The following is a 16,834-nucleotide window of genomic DNA, read 5'->3' on the forward strand; positions in this document are numbered from 1 at the left end:
TCAGAGAGCCTGGACACTTTGAAAATAGGTTTATCTCTGTTTGCAGAGCCTTGTGGAGTCCCTTACTAGCACCTTCAATGACTTTTACAGTTTCCATCTGAAGTCATCAAAGGAAAAGAAGAAAAGGAGAGCTCTCCTCCTCTTGAGGCCCAACATTGTGGTTTTAAGATATGCACTACAAACTCTCAAACACATGCTTTTGGATGAAAGGCCATTGTTGCTTTGCAACCTGGCCCCTGTACAGAGAAAGGAAGGAGAGGCTGAAGAAAGAGACAAGCCTCTCCAGGTTGGTAGGTGGCAGTTTTAATAAGCAAGGGCACTTAAGGGACTTGTCTTTGGTGGCTGGCTCCAGTAATATACTGTTCAGATGGGCTCAACTACGTATTGTTATCTCATAGCCACACCCTACCGCAGGAAAGGTAAGTGGAGCATACATTCCAAGGACAGAGGAGGGGGTCAGGAGCTTCTGACTGCCTGAGTCCAGCTCGTGGCTCAATCTGTGGTTGTGTCCTCTTGATGACCTTCTCCAACAGCCATTACTTCTGAATTTACAGCTATATCCAGAGCCAATCTGAGAAGCTACACTCCATCCCATCCCATTCTAGTTCACCAACACTTGAAACCCCCTCGAATATGGTCTGTAGGCTCTTGGAGAGCACAGAGATCAGCTGACTCTCAAGAGGTTTTACGGATAACATGACACTGACCAAGATCACGAGAGCAGGCCATACCCCATCCTAAACCTGACAGGCATTGTCCTGACCATAGGATTGAGTAGATGGGACCCTGATGTGTTTTGGATATACAGTAATGCGACTAAAGCAGGCATTGTGAAGGTGCTGGAAATACGAAGATGCATAACAGGGGGCCCCTTCTCTCAAAGGCTGCCTACTACAATGGTTCTCAAACTTTAGCATTCATTAAAATCAAAGGCAAAGTTGTTTAAAATGTGGGTTATTGCCTTCCATGCCAGGTCATGGTGGAATTTAGAATTCCACATTTTTAATAAATATTCCTCGGTGATTCCATTCAAGAATCATACTCTGTGATGTACTGAGCTAATGGGAAGAATGCTAAAAAGAGAGAGAGAGAGAAAGAATGAGAGAAAGAGAGAATGAGAGAGAGAGAGAGAGAGAGAGAGAGAGAGAGAGGTGTGAAGAACAGGGCAAAAGGAAATATTTTATCACAGAACTGTCAGCAATTACACCTGGCCAGAAAGCGTTATCTGCCCTGTGCATATGTGACATTTGGTCATCAGCTCATACTCAGAAATGATTAATCACATATACAATTTATGCATTTGTCTTTCATTTGGATCTGCTGAAGGAATGGCATGCTTGTGCATGCAGCTACCGAGTTCAGTTCAGGGGATTCCTAATTGAAAATGCACACCTCAGAGTAATACACAAGCATTAATATGTAGAAAGGGCCACTAGCCAAATTTATTATTTTCTCTTTTAACTATGTTTTTCTACTGGCAGAAAAAGAGGCAGTAACATCTCAGGTATATATGGTTGCCATAGGGACAGAAGTTGTGATTTGCTGGGGAACATTGCTGTAAATAGCAACAAAATAGCAATTCAGTGGAGGTCAGAAGCACAAAATCACTGAAGCTACAATCAAACCAGACAGCTTCTCAATCCATTCAATAGGAATCTTGCAGTTGCCACTGTAAGGTAAGGGGAAGAACGGTGAAATCAAGCCCAATATTTCACTCCTGTCTCCAAATGCCCTGAAGTCCTTTGGCCCTGAGCTTTCAAGACATTGTGCCAGGAATTCTGGGTAGTAGAGAGGTCAGACAATAAACAACAATGTTATTTTTAACCCAGTGACTCAAAAGTAAAAATTCAGAACTTCAGTGAGATTCTTCAATGTGATACTTTATGATCCAACAGAGAGACAAATAAGATTACATATTGTAAAGAAACCTGGAGTTTGCTGTTCAAGTTGACCTATGAGGCAATCTCTGTCTTCCTAAAAGATACATCTTAAGTATTGTTTAACAGATGGACATCATATGAATACACACACACACACACACACATGCATATATATGTTAATATATGTATGTATATACACACATTAAATGTATATAAGCTATAGTTTTTGTTGTTTTAAGTGGAGTAGGTTTAGCTAACAATGACCTCTCACTTTTCTGGCCTGTATCTTTCTCTCTGCACCGCCGCCCCCCCCCCCCCCCACTCCCTGCCTGGAACACAGTGGTTGGAGGATATGGGCCCAGCATGTCTTTCCATGTCTTTTCTCTAATTTTCTAGGGTAGGTGCCTGCATTCCTTACTCTGATACCTCTTAGGATTTTCTGTAACAATTTTACTAGGGTTTGGTGACAGTGATAGTGATATTCTGAAATGTGTATTTTAGGCTTTGCCTAAATATTAAATTTTTCTCTTTAATTATCAAGTAGTTAATAGTAGCCTATTTGTTGACTATTCCCAAGTGATGGAACATAACGTATGTTCTCTATGTGAAATAGTGTAGGCAACACAGGAGAAGATTAAATGCTACATTGCCTTTCATAAATATGCCACTTAGGTATTGGAATGATTCAATTTAAGCTGAGTGCCTTTGAAATGATATAGCCCAATATATACCTCTGAATGTTCACTCCTTAAAAGCCCTCGTGTCTAACAGGAGAAAGGAGGGTTCCCAGATGCATACATTCCATCTTTTGATGGTCTGGGTGAGCCATTAGTTTGTACACATCTGTCTTCTTTTAAAGCTTATTTTTTCAACGTTTATTTATTTTTGGGACAGAGAGAGACAGAGCATGAACGGGGGAGGGGCAGAGAGAGAGGGAGACACAGAATCGGAAGCAGGCTCCAGGCTCTGAGCCATCAGCCCAGAGCCCGACGCGGGGCTCGAACTCACAGACCGCGAGATCGTAACCTGGCTGAAGTCAGACGCTTAACAGACTGCGCCACCCAGGCGCCCCCACATCTGTCTTCTTTTATCAAAGCAGGCAATTATTTTCTCTGGGAACAAGCAAAGAAATAATTTGTACCAATGCTGGAAGAAAAACTAGCTATTTTGAACATGTTGGGTAGCTGTATGTCAGTCTCCAATGGTTCATGTTCTTAATTAGCATTCTATCTTTTTCTTTTTTTTAAGTATCTTTACATTTGTTTTGCTTATTTGTTTTCAATATAGAGGTGAAGAGTTGAGTTAATGAGAGTTTAACATACTATCATTATCGTTCTTCTAGAATTTTTTGTTAATAGCTGTGTCTAGCCTCTGGTCTCCACTTAATTACCCTCCTTACCCTGTCCCACGGCCCACCCCCTTATATTAGCAGTTACTCTCATGTTTTTAATATGTCCTTTTCCATGCATTTCATAAACATTTCTGGATAAAATTATATTCTTGAATAACATATAGAGGTTTTGTGTGTGTGTGTGTGTGTGTGTGTGTGTGTGTGTGTGTGATGTAATAAGTATAGTGATTGAGAGTATGGACCCTGGATCCACCTGCCTAAGTTGATACTCTAACTTCACTACATATGAGGCATGCGTTCTTGGGATTTGTTATTTAACATGTGTACCTCAGAATCTTCATCTGGACAGTCAGAATAATAGTGTCCATCTCAAAAGGCAGTTGTTTGGATTAAAATGCACATTAAGTGCTTAGAACAGTGCCTGGCACACAGTAAACACAACATAGATATTAGCTATTAGGTATAATTAATTTCACAAATGGTATTGAGAAAGAGTTCATTTTTTTTTCATAAAAGTTTGCAATATATTTGCATGATCTATTCATTTTCTTTATGGGTATTTCTTCAGACTGTTGTATAATATTCCACAGCACGTGTCCTGTATATTTCACCTATACTCAAACTCTCAGATTGCTTCTGTCCTCCTATAATGTAGACAAGGCTATAATGAATATCCTTATGCTCCTTGAAGGATTGTGAGAAAATTTCTCTGGGTTATGTATCCAGCAGAGAGATTACTGGGACACTAGGTGTACGAATATTTATTTTGCCATTATGTTCTCTATATGGCCCTTATCAATAATGCTTGGGATCGTCCCTTTCATTCTCATCAATACATGTTATGATCTGGCTTCTGACTTGCCAGTTTGTCAGTAGGAAAATATTTCATCGATGTTTGAGTTTTTTACTTCTCTGATAGAGTTATGCGTTTCTTTATATATATTTTTAGCCATTTAAATTTTCTCCACACTCTTTGCCTATTTTTCTACTTCAGTTTCTGTACTTATCTCACCATTTTATATGAGTTTTTTGCATATTTTAGAAAGTAATCTCTTGTCAGTTTTAGACGGTACAAATGTCCTCTATCTGTAATTTGTCGGTTAATTTTGGTAAAGAATGCCCCTTACATTTATCTTTCAGCTAATTTGCATCGTAAAGAGATGTTGACATACCATCAAATGCCTTTTCTTCATTTATTATGATAGTATGATTTTTCCCTCTTTATTTCATTAATGTGAAGTATATTAAACAATTTTTTGATGTTAATTTTTCTTCTCATTCCTGAGGCAAAACCAACTTGATCATGATGCATTTTTAATATAATATTGAAATTGGTTAGTTAAAATTTTATTTAGAATTTTTATGTGTATGGCCGTGAGTGAAGAGTTATTCTATTCCTTTTTTTTCTAGCTTTTTCAATTGAAAGCTTAACATATTTGTTTCCTACCTTTCTTGTGTTTTTTAATAAATGTATTAAAAATTATAAATTTCTAAGTTTTTTTTAGCTGTGTTCTCCAGAATTTGACACATAATCCTTTATTTAATCCCAATATTCTCTCATATTGCTGTTTATCATACAAAAATTCCATTTAGTGGCATACTTTATAGTTTCCAGTTAAATGTCCTTTTAGTTATATCTTTATAATTGAGTTCCAATTTTGTTGCATAATATACTCTGTACAATAGCATTTCTTTGGCAGTATTGATGCTTTGTCATTAGTATAATTTTTTGACTGTTCTAATGTGAGCATGAAAAAATGTGAATATGAATGTGCATATATATATACATATATATACACCCCCCCAAAAATACATGCACATTTATCAAGATAAACTGATTTTTTCATGTTATTGAGATTTTCAATTACTTATTTTTTGGCTATTTGATCTATCAGTTTCTGAGGGGAGTGGTTATAATCTATGACTACAATTTTTGTTATTCAAGTTTACAAATATAGCTAAAGTATCAGAATATACTCTAAGACAGTACATTAAAAAGTCCCCTGCCCCATGTCCCTTTTAATTCATTTTTTTTTTTTTTTGCTGAGTTGTAAGAGGTCTTTATTTTTTTTAATATGAAATTTATTGTCAAATTGGTTTCCATACAACACCCAGTGCTCATCCCAACAGGTGCCCTCCTCAATACCCATCACCCACCCTCCCCTCCCTCCCACCCCCATCAACCCTCAGTTTGTTCTCAGTTTTTAAGAGTCTCTTATGGTTTGGCTCCCTCCCTCTCTAACCCCATGTCCCTTGAACCTCATTTTCTTCCAAGAAGAAACTCAAACTTTCCTCTCTTTTAGTTACCATTTACCTGGAGTATCTTCTCTCCATCCCCTTACTTTCAGCCTGTTTGTGTCCTTAACACTAAGATGAGCCTCTTACAGACAATTGGATCTTGGTGTTTTTGTTTTTGTTTTTAAATGCATTCAGCCACCTCATATGTTTTGATTGAGGTGGTTTAATATATTTACATTGAAAAATTTGTTGATAGGAGAAGCTGTGAGCTAGGGGTTCTCTTCCTCATTGGTTTTGCATTCCCTCAGAGTGCAGTATTCTGTCAGTTCCGGGTTTCTCCCCAGAGAATTTGTTCATGAAATTATTGGTGGTCCAGGGCTTCCTATTCTGTCAGACAGTTGATGTCATTCCCCCTTCAGAATTTCCATTCTAATCCATTCTGTACAAAGCAGTCAGTCTCACCTTTTCAAATACCTCAGCCAAGCTCAACATGGCTCAGCATGATCATGTTCTTGCCTTTCTCTCCAATCTAAAGAAATGGTATTCTCTGTCCACCTCTCACTAAATTTCTGTTCACAAAACACACCCCATTCTCAGTAGGCACATGCTAGTGTGTGTGTGTGTGTGTGAGAGAGAGAGAGAGAGAGAGAGAGAGAGAGAAAGAGAGAGATGTTGTTTCCCCACTAGTCATTGCCCATTTTCAAATGTCAACTTGAATAATACCTCTTTGGAGAAGTTCCTACTGATCATTCACTCTGAAGTGATTCCTCCCCAGCATCCTTTCCTCTAGTGTCACTTTTTAAAATGTTATTTATTTATTTATTTATTTATTTATTTATTTATTTTATTTATTTATTTTTTTTTTTTTTTAATTTTTTTTTAACGTTTATTTATTTTTGAGACAGAGAGAGACAGAGCATGAACGGGGGAGGGTCAGAGAGAGGGAGACACAGAATCTGAAACAGGCTCCAGGCTCTGAGCTGTCAGCACAGAGCCCGACGCGGGGCTCGAACTCACAGATCGCGAGATCATGACCTGAGCCGAAGTCGGCCGCTTAACCGACTGAGCCACCCAGGCGCCCCAAAATGTTATTTATTTTTGAGAGAGCAAGAGCAAGAGTGGGGAAGAGACAGAGAGAGAGAGAGGGAGAGAGAGCATCTCAAGCAGGCCCATGCCCAGCATGGGCTCAGCGGAGCTCTATCTCATGACGATGAGATCATGACCTGAGCCAAAAACAGGAGTCAGATGCTTAACCAACTGAGCCACCCAGGCACCCCTCGTGTCACTTTCTTTTCCTCTGTATCATTTATCACAGTTGTAATTATGTTGGCATTTTTTTGTTTACTTTGTGTCTATTTCTCCAGGTAGGTTGCAAATGCCACAGGACAGGTGCCATGTCTGTTTTGCTCACCACTATGTCCCTACCTGTGGTGCCTGGAATATCGTAGGGATATAGTGAAGATGCATAGACTGAATTGCCTGATAGGAGAGCATTTCTCTGTAGATTTGGCTGAATCAGCTATGGCATGGGCATGTGGGTGTTTTCTGTACCTTTAACGTCAACATTTCATCTCTTGCAACAGATGGAATTTAGAAAATGAAAAAGAACAAAGGAAAATGGTTTTTAAATGTCCCTATTTGTTATGTATGTGTTGGTGGAGTTTTGTGGGAGAGGAAAAGGGGGAAATTAGAAGATAGGGTGCTTACATGGTAATAAAATTAATTCCATGTATTTACAGTTTCTTGAAATGTGGAGCAATTTATTCATTCCCTGAGAGCCTACTATGCATGAGGCTATGAACTAGATGCTATAGAATATTTAGATCTATAGTCCAATCTCTGAGAATCTGCACTTAAACATGCAATGGCGGGTGTGGAGAAAGCTATATATAATACAAAGCATAATTGTTTTATGTGTAGTGTATTCCCACAAAGCTTAGGACAGGGAGGGAATCAGGTAGGACCTCAGGACACAGATGGCAGCTTAGCATCAAAGCAAAGGCAGGAGTTTGAGAAGCAGTATTTGGTGTTCCCTGCTTTCCAATAATGAGAGCAATACTGTACAATGGATCAAACTCTACAGTCACAATTAGTTAATTAGGATGGTCTCCTCATGGATGTTGGCATTAGAAATGAAACTATATGCTGCATAAAAACTGCACACAAGTTAAAATTTTAAGACACTTAAAATGGGAGTCAAAAGAGGTTATTTTATGCCAATTAACTGAATTTTTGTTTTGTGATTAGCCTAAAAGGAACTTAAAACTAACCTGAATCATGACTTCTCTTCAGTGAGCCATTATGAATTTGAGAAAAAGGGATTTTCAACACTCTCCATAAAGTTTTAAGCAAATGCAGTCTATGAATTATTTTAAAGCAGAAATCAAATAATTCATCTACCAAAATATTTTTGTCTATGTGAATATAAACCCACTTCAACTTAGGACACAATTTGATTCGGTTTGAACAAAATTCTATTTTCCTTTATAACCTTCCTTAGATCATACCATACCCAGCACAGCTAATTGCTTTTCAGCATTTAAATGTGAGAGGGGACTTCACTCTCCTCTCTCAAGGCAATTTGGTACGTAAATAGCAAGGCAGTGTTCTGACTCATGTAAGTCACACAGTAGTCTGTAAATGTTACAACCTTTCTTTAAAGGTGAAATGATAAACGCAAAGTGACCCCTAAGGATTTAATAATTCAAGCGGTCTAGTTTTGTTACATAATCTCCTTTTCCTTAGAAAACGTTTAGTTATATGCCCTTTACAGTGGTAAATTAAATAGGAGGACCTAAGAAAAGGAAACTGCATATGAGATTCTCTGTCTTCCTAGGGCAATAGGGGTCTGCAGTTTAGTAGAGGGGCTCATTAAAGAATGACCCATTCTATGTAGACTTAGATCAGTACAAGAGAGCCTTCAATTTCACAGTACTTCTATTAGGAAAACTAAACCATAATAAACTGGAAGCTTCAGTAGAAAAATAAATTTCAATCAAAGATTTGGTTAAAAAATCAAACGGGGAAGTGAGAAAAATCAGGCTCTATGATAAAAAAAATAAAAATTGCATGGTATAAATTTTAAAATCGTCAAAGTTACAGTCATTTTGCAAGAATGTGTGGTCACATTTACGTAAAGCAAACCTGCCTATGTTTAGTCTCGGGTCTAACGTATTTTCACATTTAAAATACTGAAATGAAATGAAATGAAAGTTGATCCTGCCTGCTTAGCACTGAAAGGGTCAGGAACTCAGTCTATACAAAGTTCTCATAAGATACCCAGATCTCAGTCCACCTTCAAGGCTTGTAAAATACATTTAGGAAAGAGAATTAATGTTTAACCTCTGAGCAACTTCTGGCTCTAAATGACATTATTTATAGTCACACAAGATTCAGGAGATTGAGCTACTTGGTTCAGGCTCTGGATTTTCAGTGAAATGTTTGATGGATCCTGCCCCAGTCTCTTCACAGGACCAGGAAGAATCCATTGAAGGTAATATAAGAATTCAACACACAGTCGTTGTGTTTTTAATAACAGAACTTGTTTGAGCAATTTTAGGTTCACAGCAAGAGTGAGAAGAAAATACCAAGTTCTCCTATATTCCCTTTCCCCGCCTTGTGATGCTTCCGTCTCTATCATCATCCCCCTACCAGAGAAGTACATTTGCTACAATCTGTGAATCTACTTTGGCACATCATTATCTCCAAAAGTCCCTAACTTATATTAGGGTTCCCTCTTGGTATTGTGCATTCTATGGGTTTTGACAAACGTATGACGACATGCATCCAATAGTATTTTTTTAGGTTTGATAATGCAGGAAATTAATTTGAAACAGATTCACAAATTTGAAATTCTAGTGAAAGAAAAATTATACCAGGTAAGTGAGACAGGCAGGAAGACTTTATTCAAGACTACTGCAATAGGGGTCAAGACAATTATAGTAGAGGAGAGAGATTAAACTCTGCTCCGCTGATATAAAAGATAAGAGAGTTTCTAAGTGCTGGAGTGAGATGGTAGAAAAGTACTGGAGGACGTGGAGGGGGAGTTTTTATTAAGGGAATTAAATTTTAATTAAGGGAGTTCCTTAATGTGATTAAACCATCTGTGTTTGCTAACTGTAAATTACCTAAGTTAGGTTCCTACCCTCCCTCAGAGACTGGAAGACCAGGACCACGAATAACCTTGATGATTACATTTCAAAGGGATGACTCCCAGCTCCTGAGAAAGATGTTCCTGGATTGTGAAGCCAGCAAGAGGCTGGGAGAAAATTTACATCTCAAAGAAGCAGAGAAATAATTTACAATTGCAAATTTGCTAAAGGCACTGCTCTAAGAAAAAGGAAGTCAGGGACCTCTAGTCAGGAAGAAACCTTTCTGAAGTTCAGACAAACTGAAAGGAACATTAATGGCCTCCTGGTTGGTTCCATAGAATAGATTTCAGGTGGTCACCAATGAATTGCTCTCTCAATTCTTTGAAAATAAAATTTCATATATCATGACTAAAACTGACCCCAGTTTCCTAAATCAGGACAATTTCCAAAGACTTCACACTTGGTATAGAGACCCCGGGATTGAGTGGTGAGTGCAGGAGGCAGCAGAGAAGGAGGAGTGGAGTCCGCACTTCTGAATAAAAGAGGTCACTGCAGGGGCGCCTGGGTGGCGCAGTCGGTTAAGCGTCCGACTTCAGCCAGGTCACGATCTTGCCGTCCGTGAGTTCGAGCCCCGCGTCAGGCTCTGGGCTGATGGCTCAGAGCCTGGAGCCTGTTTCCGATTCTGTGTCTCCCTCTCTCTCTGCCCCTCCCCCGTTCATGCTCTGTCTCTCTCTGTCCCAAAAATAAATAAACGTTGAAAAAAAAAAATTAAAATGTTTAAAGTTTAAAAAAAAAAAAAAGAGGTCACTGCAGACATGGAATTGTAGGCTTGGCAACAGCACCTTTTCTAATTTTTTCCCTCTTTCTCATAACTCTCAGTGACTTACTGCTTTTTTATGTCTCTATTCTCCCTCTGAAACTACCTTGGTTCCACATGTGTGTGCATATTGGAATAAAGCAATGACACAGCGAATAGCAGGAACAATGCTGTGCATAACTAACTCCTTTTTAATTCAGATCCATGGACGTGACCTTCTTTAGGGACAATAGAAGCCTCTCTATAGTAGCAACTTTAGATTCAGTGCATCAAGTAATTAATTGCCTTCTAAGATGAAACTTCAGGCTGTGGTAGTATTGTTTATTAGGGAAGATGTTCTTGGACTCTAACTCTGAGATCATGGTCTTAAAAAGAAATCAAGGCAGTGGCAATGTGCACACCGGTACTGGAGAGTGGGAGCCTAGACTGTGACCAGCTGGTTTAGCCAGACTCACCTGCTCAGTTCAACAGCCAAGCATTGTCGACTGATTGCAGCCGTTTGCACATATGCACATGTTGAACTCCCATTTGCTCACTACTTTCAGGGAAGAATTTTCTTTCTTTTTGTTTTTTTATGTTTATTTATGTATTTTGAGAGAAAGGTAGAAAGAGAGAAAAAGAGAGGGAGGGAGGGACAAAGGGGCAGAGAGAGAGGGAAAGAGAGAATCCCAAGCAGGCTCCACGTTCAGCACAGAGTCTGACACAGGGCTTGATCCCACGAACTGTGAAATAGCGACCTGAGCTGAAATCAAGAGTCAGACGTTTAACTGATTAAGGCACCCAGGTGCCCCTCGGGGAAGCATTTTCTAATGATATCCTGAGCTATGACCAGGGGTGGAGCAGAAAGAGAACAAGGGTTGGGAATTATATTCCTAAGATAATAGGGACCAGGAATGTCTCTACTTACCTAGAGTGGGGTTTCTGAGACCAGAAACTGCCAGAGAAGATGAGACCATAAATTTTTGATTATAGTATATTACAGAAGTTAGGGATGGTTCTAATTTGAGAATTGGAATATAAGGATGACCATCCATCTTCCTAATGTACAAGCCAAAGTCTCTCTTCCCCTCAAAATTCAGATGCCAAAATATTCTCTTTTACTCTATGGTTTATCTGTCTGTGGTAGGGGAGAGGGGCTAAACTCTGTCTCCAGTCTGGAAGCAAAGTCTTGGCTCTCTTCCCCTTTGAAGGAAGCTGAGTGCACTCCTCTGCCAGGCTCCCCTCACTTCTCTTCCTACTCTACAGTTCTCACTTCAGTGCTAGTCCTGTACCCAGATAACTGTTCTGGAGAGAAAAGACTTAGAATTTTAGGAATGCTGGAGGGTGCCTGGGTGGCTTAGTCAGTTAAGCAGCTGACTTCAGCTCAGGTCATGATCTTGCGGTCTGTGAGTTTGAGACCTGCATCAGTCTCCGTGCTGACAGCTTGGAGCCTGGAGCCTGCTTCAGATTCTGTGTCTCCCTCTCTGTTCCTCCCCCACTCCCACTCTGTCTCTCTCTCAAAAATAAATGAAGATTAAAAAAAGAATTTTAGGGATGCTGAATATCTTAAGGTCATTAGAGGGACATTGAAAAGGAGATGAGTAAGGGTCCTTTTATCCTCAAATTCTTATCTTGGAAATATTGGGAAATGCATGTTGAGTTAGAAAAGGATAGATAGGAAACCAGAGGCTGAATTTTTGCTCTAGATATCAGCAGGTGCTTCCTCTACTTAATTCCTACATTCAGTTACTCCATCATTTTCCATGTTGACTTCATGGTTGTTCCTTTTAAGTTCAAGGCTTCAATGCTTTTGCATTCATTCATGTTCACTCTTATGTGCATGAGAGACACTCTCATGTCTTGTGTCCACCTTGCTGCCTATTCCTCTGGTCTTATTAGATGAGCCACTCTTAGAGCCATCTATTCACTCAGAAACACTAAAGGGTGTGGAAATCACGAGCGCTGACTAGTGCAGTCTGGGCAGTGTGTTGTTTCCATTTGGAGTACTGACTGCTCTGGACACGTTATGTACAAATATGCCTTATCTTTATGAAATCTAAGCTAAATGTTCCAAGAAATGGTTTCAAAAGGTCTCCAGGGACAATCAGACTTTATCCACTTTGACTTCCACATAAAAGTTCTTATTGTGCAAGTTTGGTCTCTTTTCATTCTCTCTGATCTGTCTCCATCCCTTCCACTGGCTCAGAGGACAAAGGCCATTTTGTCATACCATTCATAGCATCAGCAGGAAGGTTGGCTGAGGTTTGGGCATGAGAAATCTCTTATTCTGGCTTCTACTCTCTGATTTCTATTCCTACTGATTTCAACAACTTCTTTAGAGACAGACCCAAAGAGTAGGTAGTAGGCATTTGCACTGCCTCTGTTTCCTTGTGGAAGGAGACTCTGAATGGCAAGTTTTTCAGAATGAGAGGTCTGCCTGACCCAGGCAACCATCTCTGCACAAGAGGGCCTTTTTCTCCATAGCACTTGGGGTCTTCCTTAGCCTGGCAATTTATCATTCTTATGCCTACTATGCCCAGGGGCATGACAGTCCAGTCAATCAAGAAATGGACTGGTAAGTCAAGAGACATATTGTTGGTCACTTGCCAACAGGATTGGACTTCCTTATCTGGGCTAAAGAGATGTGACATGAATAATATGCTTAGTCCAATGATTTAAAATCACATTTTGTATGATGATAAAGCTGGTCATCAGAAACATTAGGTTTATCATCTCTTTTGAAATGAAACATCAGAATACAGTTGGAAAAAATGGAAAGGAACAGGGTTTGTTATAGTGTGAGAAGTCTTTTAATTGAAAAATAGAAAGTAACCAAAGGGATACAGACCAGTAAGAAATGAATTAAAAGGTCACAAATTACTGGATCACAGACACGAAATCCAAAGAGCAATGTGTCTTCCTGCCAGACACGTGAGGGGTGGGGTGGTAACAAGGATCATGGCGATCACGGAGCCTATCATCAGGTTTATTTGACTCCTACATTGGAGAGGAACATACTTCCTTCTCCCTTGCAGACTAAGTATTACATTGGGTCTAATAAGGTGAAAGTGTAGAATAGTTTGAAGGGTTATAAGGCTCTTACTTCCTCAATTTACCTTTTTTGCCCACTTCCTAATTCCTGCACCTACTGAAACAAGATGGCATAGCAACTGATAGTCACACTCATGTGAAAATGACTGATACCAGATCTGTTCCTGAGAGCATGTTTTGATAAGGGAGAAAGCAGAGGATAGAGAAAGGGCACCAAACTAAAGGAAAAAATAAGCCTGATGTGGCAGGGTTGACAGAAGGAATCGAATGATCTAGAGTTACCTTAATACTTGTTGGGGAAAAAAGTTTCTAGGTTTCTGTTGAGGCTAAGAATATGAAAATGAGAAAAGGAGGCATGTTAATGTTACACTGGAAGAAGAGCTTCCAAACAATGTGCCAATTGCTGGGACTTTTAAGAAATGTCAGGATTATTATTCCCATTATGAAGAAAAAATTGTACATAGCAAATAAGTCCAAAACAAATTCAACCTCTCTTCCATGTTAGGTATAAATAATACATATATTTTTATTACTGAAAATATTTTCAATTGTACTTGACATATTAAAGATAGAAATTATATTAATGCAATATTAAAGTTATTAATATGAGTTTTCAGAGAGATTATTTTTCTGTAAGCCCAAGAGTTCTGAGAGTATTTTTTTAAACTACAAAGTAGAACAAGAATCTTCCTTTGGGCAAAACAGACTCATTTATAATTGTTAGATTCATGTGTGTCATTAGCTTTTAGGCTATAACAATCATTCCATTAACAAAGAGAAAGATGGCTATCAGCTGTCTATATTGATAAACTATGGTTTTGTTTTGGAGTGGCTCAGAAGGAAATAGTTAAGAGCATAGATAACAAGAATGATGGACTTCTATTATTCAAGATATTCCTATTTGCTTTCACAAAAAATGGAGGTCAACCAGGGATTTCTCACGTGTGGCAAGTTTCCAGTCCTGGTTCTTCCACTGATGTAATAGAGGAAGTTTGATGCAGTCATTGAATGATATAGTCCCATAAAGCCACACTTTCCTTATCCACACTGACAAAACCATCCTTTTACTCTCAGTTCACCAGTAAACATTTCAGGAGATGTTCCCAGCAAGGAATTTTGCTCACCAAAACAACCTCTGAGCAAAGGAAATTTATAGAAACATATTGCTCTTAAATGAATAATTTGGGTCATAGAAAGAAAAGCAAATGCATGGAAACTACATTTCAATTCCCCATTAAGCCACATGAAAGGTGTACTAGGTTCAAGTACCTAATATAGGCTAGCAATTTAACCAGAGGAACAGCTTGGAGGATATTGAAATAAATCATTTTGGTAATTTCAAAGAGTTTCTATAGAGATGCACTGGATTTCTTTTTAATTATTCTACATCTGTTTAGAGATATGCAATTTCCATCTATGTAATTGGATTTTAAGTACTTTTTCATTACTATAAATAAAGTGTTACATGCAATTACAGTGAAAAATCTGCAGTGCAAAAGCAAGCTGCAGCCCACAGGTTATGGCACTTTAGCATATGGAGGATGCTCTTCTTACAGTATGATGATAGCCAAATTCAAAAGAACACTTTACTCCTGGAGCTACATAATAGGCTGATTATATTGAAAGCATATTCACGTCCCACAATCATCTGGCAGGAAAGATAGCCCTCTTAAAACTTCATCTACTCCACTGGACAGTATCATGACTGGGAGAAATTATAAGCTGAATAAAGAATAACCCACCCAGGATATAGGTCTAGGATGCTAATCAGAGTCTTGAAGAGATCGATCTATTTTTGTCTTGCTTCCAAACCTGAGATTTTTTCCCAAACAAAATCTGTTATTTTCAAGTCTGTGGGGGTGATTTTGGGTAAAGAAGTAGGAGGTATGTGTCCTTAGTATAGTGTAAATTTAGTGTAAATTTCAGCCTCCTTTGACACCAACCTCCATCATAGGGGGCCACATTTAACCCCTCCTTTTCCAAGTTTCAGCTGGTAACAAGTTCAAGTTCAGGTTTTTCTTCACAGCTGCTGGATAGGAGAGGCAAATAATCCTAAAGTCATTTTTTTCAAGTTTATTTGAGAGAGAGAGAGAGAGAGAGAGAGAGAGAGAGAGAGATAGTCCTAAGCAGGCTCCACACTGTCAGCATGAAGCCATTGTGGGGCTCAAACCCATGAACTCATGACCTGAGTTGAAATCAAGAGTCCTTCTCTCAACTGACTGAGGTACCCAGGTGCTCCCTAAAGTCATTTTTAAGCAAAGTCTAGATTTAACAAACACTACAATTGACAGGGACATTAGAGATCTCTTAGAGACAACGAAAGTAAAAATGAGGAAGTTCAAGGAGTGTTGCTTGAGACAGAGCCAAGTGTCAGCAGACTCACCTTTACACTCATCAACTTGCTCCTTTTTTCCATCCTCTTCCCTTTTTACTTACCAAAACAGCCTCTCCATTTTAGCTGTGTGGTATGCCAAGTACGTTACCATTGCTCACACTAATTTCCTACTGCCTCCTGCTTCACCCTACACCATCTGCTGAGTCATCCTCCCATGTCCTTTCTTGCCTTAAGATTTAAATACAGTTTTTAAAAAATGGTCAGAAGACATGAATAGACATTTTTTTCCAAAGAAGACATCCAGGTGGCCAAGAGACAGATGCTCAATATCATTCATCATCAGGGAAATACAAATCAAAACTATAATGAGATATTACCTCACATCAGCGAGAACGGCAAAAACTAGCAACATAGGAAACAACAGGTGTTGGCAACGATGTGGAGAAAGGGAAACCATATTAACCCTGTTAATGGGAATGCAAATCGGAACAGCCACTCTGGAAAACAGTATAGAGATTCCTCAAAAAGTTAAAAATAGAACTGCCCTATGATCCAGCAATTGCACTACTAGGGATTTACCCAAAAGGTACAAAAATACTAATTTGAAGGGATTTATGTACCCCGATGTTTATAGTAGCATTATCAGCAATAGCCAAATTATGGAAAAAGTCCAAATGTCCATTGACTGATGAATGGATAAAGAAGAGGTGGTGTATATATACAATAGAATATTACTTGGCTGTAAAAAAGAATGAAATCTTGCCATTTGCAATGATGTGGATGGAGCTAGAGAGTGTTATGCTAAGTGAAATAAGTCAGAGAAAGACAACATATGATTTCATTGATATGTAGAATTCAATAAACAAAACAAATGAACAGAGGGGAAGAAAAGAGAGGCAAACCAAGAAACTTTTTTTTTAATTTTAATTTTGAGAGAGAAAGGAAAAGAGAGAGAATCCCAAGTAGGCTCCCTTGGATCCATGAATGGTGAAATCATGACATGAGCCAAAGTCAGATGCTTAAATGACTGAGCCACCCAGGTGCCCCAGACTCTGAACTATACACAGCAAACTGATGGCTACTAGTTGGGAG

The sequence above is a fragment of the Leopardus geoffroyi genome, chromosome A1 (assembly GCF_018350155.1).
Source record: "Leopardus geoffroyi isolate Oge1 chromosome A1, O.geoffroyi_Oge1_pat1.0, whole genome shotgun sequence".
Lineage (NCBI taxonomy): Eukaryota > Metazoa > Chordata > Mammalia > Carnivora > Felidae > Leopardus > Leopardus geoffroyi.